Source organism: Oryzias latipes, chromosome 2 (genome assembly GCF_053564925.1).
Source record: "Oryzias latipes strain Hd-rR chromosome 2, Olatipes_Hd-rR_3.1".
In the NCBI taxonomy this organism is placed as follows: domain Eukaryota; kingdom Metazoa; phylum Chordata; class Actinopteri; order Beloniformes; family Adrianichthyidae; genus Oryzias; species Oryzias latipes.
Window position 1 is genome coordinate 21,323,089 of NC_136238.1, and position 8,866 is coordinate 21,331,954.

The window sequence follows — 8,866 nt, forward strand, 5'->3', positions numbered from 1 at the left end:
GGACTTAGCACTATTTCACGTTTTCTGGCAAGACCACTGATCTTTCTTTGCTTTTTTTGAGGATGACTTCAGTATTTGTATGTGTGTTATACGCCAGATCAGACGATAAGACCCACTGAATTTTAAACAAAAAGAAACTAACCAGGATTACCACAACAGCAAATAGAGATGAGCCTAACGGCAAATGTGTTACATACAGATGACCTGGTCAGGTGCCGGAGTCCCTCTGCCTTTGCTGCAGATCAGCAGGTTCTTTGGAGGCAGCTGTACAGTATAGGAAGTCTTTGCAGGACCAGAATCTGAAGGATCACAGACAGCCGCTCTAACAGCTACTGTCTGTGATCCATCAGAAGATCCTGGACCTGCAGAGACTCAGTTATCCTCATTATAATCAAGTTGGCCCAAAGGCACATTGGCAGAGTAACATGTTGTCTATGAAGAACCCACTCGGATTGGCGCAACTCTCAACATTCATAATCCAGAAATGTATCCCAAAAAGAACTAAACCTTATTACCCACATGCACCTGCACAGTACAGGTCCTGTAGCAGACAGGGTGTTTCCAATTACTTTATTAGTCTCATCTTTTTGAGACTTGAAAGATTTTTCTTCAATATAAAAAAAGAACTCAAATGAAAATATTTTACAATCTACCTTATCAGAAGCTGCAGAAAGACTAAAATCCATCAGATTGTAAAAACGTAGAGGTCGTCCTTTCATGATGATCTGATGAAGATCAGACGCTGATGTCACTGATGTTCTGGCTGTTGATGGGCTGGATGTGGGTCCTGGTGGTAATGAAGAAAGAAAGATCCTTCTACCTGCAGTCATTCCTAAAGGAAGCTCATTGCAGCTGTTCTCTCCAGACGGATGGAATTATGGGAAGTGAAGTTCATGCTTAAATAACCAGATTGATTAAAATAAAAAGCCAACACAATCAAATAAAAGCAGAAGATGATGGAGCCTGTAGTAAATGGCTGGATTAGAGAGCTGAGAAAAAGTCACATTAGATCCAAAATAATAATTTAAAGTCAATGAAAACTGAGTCAGATCTGGATTCCCACAACTGCAAACACACGTGAAGTGAAGTGGTTGTTTGTTCTGCTTTCACTGTTTATGTGAGCATCAACTTTTATGATCATTTTTTTTTGTCACCTGCACACAAATGGGATCTCTTCACACGAGCTGCTGCTTTTTCTTCTTCCTAAATGCAGACTTCTGTCATGGCGTTCTGGATGAGCTGCTGAGGTCTGTTTGCATCCAGACTCTCAGCTGCTTTAGTCAAACTGCTGAGCGATGGAACAATGGAGCCGTTTCTGAAGGAAGAGGATCAAACATGATGGTCTGCATCCGTTTGCTTCAGGAAGTGGAGGTTTTTTAGAGTCTCCAGACTGTTTCTGAACGGCCAAAGAAAAGCAGGTGATGTGGTTCTGTCTCCTACCAGCAGGGAGCGCTCTCAGCCAGACAGAACAGATCCTCAATGCTGCTCTGAGAAGGACTCTTCTGTTCCAGAAGCAGAGACTGTTCACATCCAGGAGAATCTGGACTCCAATGAATCCCAGAGAATCTCCTCTCTGCTGTTTGGACACTTTGACCTTCCAATGACTTGTCACCTGTTGATCTATGAGGTCCTCATGCATGTGAGGACTTTACACAACAAACTAGTTCCTCTGCTCTGACCAGAACAAGGAGGTCCAGATCTGATGATCAACAGAGAAGACGTCCATGCTCCCTCTAACAGTTTTTCAGTGAAGGAAGTCTGTTGCATTTTTTGATGCTCGACTGTCTTTTGGATTCAGGATGAGTTCTTGTAGATCTAGAAATTCCATCATGTTAGACGTCCTTGAAAATTTTCAAAACAAAAGACAAACACCACAATCACTGTCGGATGATAAAAACATTTAATATTTATTTTCTGTAAATAATTGGTATCAATAAATACTTGATTCTAAATGATTGATCTAAAGTTAAATGGAACTCAAAGTGCGGACTCAGCACAGATCAAAGGAGACACAGATGATTTCCTGGAATGAAGAAAACATCAAACATCATGGGCCAATTGTTCAGAGGTAAGCTGATCGGATTTTGGTGATCGGATTGGATCAAATTTTGAAAATGGGTTGTTCAAAAGGGAAAGAAGGAATCTAAAATCAGATTAGATCAGGAATCCAATCCTAGTTCTAATCTGGATCAAACCTTCAGTTTGTGTTGTTCAAAACTTGTCAGTAGGATTTGGATAACTTTGATCCAAAAAAACTGGATTATCCTGATCCCAACAGGGGGTAGGATTAAAGGTGGATTCCAGGAGGGAAATGTAGAAAAACTTTAAAATTGGTCAAATAATACATTTGTTTCATTTAGTGTTTATACTTTCATTTATTTTTTGCACTTGACTTGTGTAACCGTTGTAACAGTGATGAAGTAGATACAGTAGACATAGGCTACCAGTTAAGATATTCAGTAAAGTAAAAACAACCAAAGCAGAACTGCAGATCCACCTCCTAAAAGCAGAGCTTGGAAATGCTGGTCTCTCCTCCTCAGATTAAAAAACTCCGTGAACATTCTTTATATTTTTAACTATTGGACATTTAGCCATTTTATTTAAGACATTTTCAAAATATCCACAATGTATTTGTTAATGTATATTTGTTTTTTTATTTATTTTTACTCAGATGAGGGGTCATGAAAGAAATTATGAATGGAAGTGGATGTTTGTTATTTTTGTGTTTTGTCTCAGAATAACAAACTCTTACAGTGACCCCATGTTGGCTCTTCTACCTGTTCTTTACATAGCTGGTAGCCCGTGTTGTGATATGTTGTCCCATTTAGAGCACAGGTAATCTGGATTTGGTAATCTTGAAAACTGTGTATCTGGATCCGGGTGATCCAGTCCAATGTTGCTTTGAAAAACCGGCATAAAAGTAAGACGGATTACCTGATCCTGCATAGGAGAAAATGTGATTTCCAAATCCGGATCATTTTGATCCAGATTAAACTTTTTGAACAACTGGCCCCATGATGTGATCTGGAACTGAGCTGTTCTTCAGAAGATCCTCCCAAACATGGAAACTGTTGCTGCAACACGTGAAGGTTTGGTTCTGTTGCTAGTGAGATCTGATGGATCAGAACCAGACTTCTGTCAGCTGGAACTGTGGCATCTTCCAGACCATGTGGCCTAATGGACAAGGCGTCTGAGTCCGGATCAGAAGATTGAGGGTTCAAGTCCCTTCATGGTTGGAATTAAATGATAGTTCAATGAAAAGATCGTCAAAGGAGTTCTCCATTCTTCTAATCCTCCATCCTTTTGTGGTTTCTGGAAGTAAACTAACAGTCAGGGGTAGCGAGGAACTTCCTGACAGGAAACACAGTCAATCATCTGACACTCAGGACTCTATTTCTTTCTTCATCTTTGTTTCAGACTCACTGGAATCCAGCTGCTATGGTAGAGTGTCCTTGTTGAAGTTTCATGTCTTTGTGGTAACATGGGCAGTTCAGACACATGCTAAAAAAATGAGGACTCAAACCAAGTGGAGATTGGTTTCAGTTGATTATCTCTAGGGGCTTCAAGCCCACCTGCAAGCAGAGAGCTGAGGGGTATTCCAGAAAGCAAAGTTAGCTTACCCCGACATTAACCCTGAACTCCCAGTTAATAAAGGGCGACCTGTCATTGATGGGATTCCAACTGGCAGTTCATCAGACTCTCTTACAAACACAAGTGCCTTAGGGTATTTCACATGTCATGATATATTGATGATTTCACTGTGCATCAGTGTTTAATAAATAAACTCACCATTTAACAAAGACATTCAGAAAGAATTTTACAGTCATTACGTCAAGAAATGCTTATTTTTCATGTTTAGTCTGGCAACCTGTGTCTCCTTTGAGAACCACGCTTCCCTGGCCCCCCCGTCACACATTACTTCGGATTTGATTGTATAGATTATGTATACTACACAGATTTCTCTTTATTAGGTGTTTGCTTGAGAATATACATTGAGTATCTTACTTTTATTTTAGATTTGATTTTATAGATTAATGTATATGATGTATAATATATACTGATTTCTCTTTATTAGGTGTTTGCTTGAATATACATTAAGTATCTTCCTGGTTTTATTGCAGATGCTAATGGTCAGTTTGTATTACTGGAGCCTCCTGCATCAGTTTTTCATAATTGTCAGTGATTATTGTCTTTAGATCTTTAGTTTTCTGTGTGATAGATCAAGTATCTTTACATATTTACATTGGAGGATGAAGATGTAGAGACCACTTCTGCTGTAACAGAAACTGACACAGCGAGACCCATTGAGGTATGATGCCCCCCCCCCCCTATTTTTTAAATTAAATGAATATTGTCCCTACAATTTAACAGAATATTGCTGGGGATATTAATGCAGATGAGGGTCAGTGTACTTCCACCATGAATCTTGGCACTCTCAGAACATTTCTGCAGTTACAATTTCTCCTGCTAATATTTGGTCTGTATTGCAAACTTTTAATTCCAATTATGTGGAATTACTTTGTGTTTGTAGCTGCCAGCCAGAGAGCTGTATATAGCCAATCTTCTAAGGAAAATTGGAAAATGTGACCTTGAGATGAACCTTATAAAACCTAATGCCAAAAAGACCAACCTTGAAATAGAATTGCTGGAGCACCAGTTTAACCCTTGTGCTATCTTAGATGACCCCACCCTTACATTGATGTGTTCTCTGTACCATGACAAAGGTGGATAGAGGTGGAAAGATTTCATGTAATCCATGGACACCAGTGAAGATCACAAATCATTGAAGAAAAAAGGTTCAGCGCACTGTTTAGTGGGTCTAGATGACCCAACTCCCAATGTTAAAGTGCCTAGGATAGCACAAGGGTTAAGGTGAGAAACAGTTTGTTGAGCATTTCATCTGTTATTTGTTGAATGGAGTATAAAGCAATACATTCACTTTTTTTATTACAGCACATAAATAAATAATGAAAGAACAATCAGCCTTTGACTCTTGACTGACTGATTTTATTATACATGTTGTTGTTGTTTCCCTTTTCCCATCAGGGGTTGCCACAGTGAATGAGTCGCAAGGTAAACTTGGCAATGTTTTATGCCGGATGCCCTTCCTGATGCAACCCTCTCAAAGCAACTGGGCTTGGGACTGGCGCAGAAATAGAGAAGGGAACAGGGAGCAGCCTGGATTTGAACCCTGGTTTCACGGACAGAAGGTGCTGCAAACCAGCACGAGCTAAACCGGCTCCCCTGATTTTATTATACATAAATTTGGCAAATCATGTCCCATACCACCCTGCCATCTCTTTGATCAGCAGGATCCAATGGGGCGTCCACTGGACCGTCTTCATCAGGACATGGGGGGGCCCTCTCACCTCTCATGGTGGCGATGTCGTGAAGAACAACACATGCAGGTGTAATGTCACATGCCCTCCTTGGCCTGATCCCCGAGCCCACGTAGGCACTGAAATCGTGCTTTCGGGATGCCTGTAGTCATCTCCACCCTGACCCGTGTTCTGCTGTGGGCCAGGTGAATGTTTTAACTAGCCTGACTTTAAGCCTGAACTCTGGCTGAAATCCGCCTGAACTTGCTTACTCTGGGTATGTCGGTTCCAAAAGACCAGATATGAGTTGGCGTAATTACGCTCGACTTGGTAACCCTGGGTCAATGCACGTGCGCGGCAGGTACATAAAGACATTCTCAATGGATCGCCGATTTCCAGAGTCACCATGGAAACGCGTGGAGAAAAAAAGAAAGCGCTATACTTAAGTGAGACGGAGTCTAAGATTTTAATGACGGCGTATGAAGATTATACAACCATCAAAAAAGTAACACGGCTGCATCATCAAAAAAAAAAGAGTTTCTGCTTGTAAGAACAGACAAAGTAAACGCATGAGTTTCTGATCTTATTTCCATTATCGAATTTGCCAACTTACCATAAATGAATTATTTCTATTGGTAACAAGTAATTGAGTTAAATTTATTCAACCTCATTTCTTACGTCTATAAAACTCAATAATTGTTTATACAACTCAAATTTACATATTTATCTAACTAAATGTCATGTTACACCAATTCAATTTATCTTTTTTCCATCTTAATTAATTATAATTCTTGAATTCTCATATGTCTAAGATTGAGCCGGCAGATGTTCTCATTTTTATAACAATAAAAAAATAAAACACAATGCTCAAAGTGCATGCAATTAGTTTAGGAATTTCCTTCATTGTCACCACATCATTTAATCGTAGGGGTGCTATATAAACTCATCATCCTCTCACTTATGATGCAGAGACAAAATCTTAGTAGGACAAAATAACTCAACAAAACACGGTGAAACACAGTAAAACAGCTACTCAACTAAACTCATTTGGTCAGAAACCCACACTTAAACCCAAATCCTTCCAGAAAGGCAAAGGGAATTGTATCCCACAATCCCTTGCGGTGCCGATCTAACAGCAGCACCAAAGTTACACGTACTTAATTGAATTAATTTAAATGAAAGTAAAATAACTGTCTGAAAACTACGTGTTATTTTTAAACTGATTTAATAAAAAAAAATGATTTATCTTAACTGAAGCAAATAATTAAGTTAGATCAAAGTAAAAAAGTTTCTCTTTCCAACATCCATACGTGATCTTATCATCCTCTCACGGTGGAAAAAGTATTATCTGAACTTCTTCATCCACTAAATCATCTTCAAATGGACACGCCATGCTGCTTCACCTCACTGAAAACAAAGTAACCTTCAACTAAACCTGCTCCAGACCAGGTTATGTTCAGAGCATGTGTTACTATGGCAACTTGACATATTCTGAAACATACCTCTGTTTTTTGAACTGAAAGCTGAGGTTATCAACTTCCTTAGCCTCAAACTTACCGTGAGAGCTAGCATAACCTGCTTTTTGGAATACACCCCTGGACTATGATACTTGTGGTTTAATGAAATTACTTTCTTGAGCAAACAAAAAAAAAAAAAACTTTTGAGATCGTAAAATCAAAAGTTTCCATTTTTTCTTTCATGTAGTCACTGCTCCCAATCTTTACATTTTCTTTTCTGTGTGAAATAGGGCGACAGTGGCTCAGGTGGTTGAGCGGGTCATCCAATGATCGAAGGGTTGGCGGTTCGATCCCTGCTCCCACCAGCCAAAAATGTTGTTGTGTCCTTGGGCAAGACACTTCACCCTCCTTGCCTCCAGTGTGGCTCCACTGGTGTGTGAATGTGTATGAATGATCCTGGTGATGGTCAGAGGGGCCGTAGGTGCATACTGGCAGCCACGCCTCTGTCAGTCTGCTCCAGGGCAGCTGTGGCTACAACCATAGCTTACCATCACCAAGTATGAATGAGGAGTGAATGAATAATGGACACAATGTACCATAAGTGCTTTGGGTGTCTTGAAAAGCGCAGATAAATCCAATCCATTATAAAATTGAGCAAAATTGTTTTTTTGGTCATTCATGTGATTAGTTTTTGTAAAACTGTGTTTTTGCAGTTGGAACATCAAATGGATCCAAACCGTTTCTCCAGAAAAGTTGATAAATTGATCAAAACAGGATATAGTGGAGAATGATGGTGGAAAACACTTCTGGACAGCCTTCAACAGAAAACCATCTCCAGTCAAGGATGATGGAGAAGCTGATGCAGACACTCAGATTTATGGTAGGAAAACTCCACAAAGAAAGAAATCAAATCAAATCACAGCTACATGTTCATTCAGTGTTTTCATCAAAGTCTTATTTTAATTCAGTTTTCTATTTTAAACATACAGCTTAAATCAAAGGTGACTGAGAAGAAACTGTTAATATTATTGTAGATCCCTTCAAAATAACAACTAAAGACCATTGTTGACGTGTGCTGCATTATCTGCATAGGTTCCATTTTCTGTTCCTGCAGCATTTTGATCATCAAAGTTTAGGGAGAAATCCGAACCAGAATCCAAACTACTTCCTTTTTTCATGTTTGCTGTATCCTCTGGAACTGTTCAGGGACACATATTCTTTCCACATCATGAAGCGGTTCTTCTGAATCCAAACGTCCCACGGTTCTATGCTGATGATGCTCTTCTGTAGAACCTGCTTCACTTACAGCCTCTCAGAGCTCACAGATGCTGCAGTTTGCTGGAAAGGAGCAGCACTGCCACACCAAACATGAAATAGCATCAAAGCTTCTCCAGCTGATGTCTTCAACACTGGAACACCATCCCTTCTTCCATTCATCTTTCTTTTAGTTTGCTTTGAGGCCCAGATCCTCACCTGCTACCCAGATCCTCACCTACCGCGGCCGGTCGCTCATGGGAGCCTTCTTCCCCCGGTTGTGCCCATCCACCTGCTCCTCCTAGCTCCCACCCAAACAAACGTTGCACACAGGCACATGGGGCTCCGGGAACTGGATGGGTGGTACAGGCGGGGCTCACTGGGGGTGTCTCTCTCTGGTGTCGGCGCCCGCCCTCCATTGCACTTTTACTTGCATATCAGACACCCTGATTCATCTAGTGCCTTGTGGGGAGGGTCTGGTGGAGGGGGGCATGGTGAAACATCCGTGTTCACCTTTCACTGGTCCCCCCCACAATTTTAACTTCAACTTTAGACACACAAACTGCATGTTAGCAGCACACACACAGCAAAAACACACCACACACAGAGGGACCCTGGAGTGGGGGGTCTCTACTGCTTGGCAGCGGTGGGCCCGCCCCGCCACAATGGAGACCTATTTTATCTACAGCACACACACAGCACACCCACACCTCCATACATTGGTGGGGTCGGGGAGGGGCGGCCGGTCTTCACCCGCCTGGTCCTCTCAGGGCGGCCGTGCTTGTGGTTATCCTGTCAGCTGTGGTGGTGGTCGGGCGTGCCTGGCTGGGTGGGTGG

The 8,866-nt window shown here is 41.2% G+C and overlaps 1 non-coding gene across 1 annotated transcript; it reads left to right on the forward strand.

Moving 5' to 3' along the window:
* Positions 1 to 3,163: 3,163 nt before the first annotated feature.
* trnar-ccg (transfer RNA arginine (anticodon CCG)) lies at positions 3,164 to 3,236 on the forward strand. Its single transcript has one exon. It is a non-coding gene; the product is annotated as a tRNA-Arg (tRNA).
* The last annotated feature ends 5,630 nt before the right edge of the window (positions 3,237 to 8,866 follow it).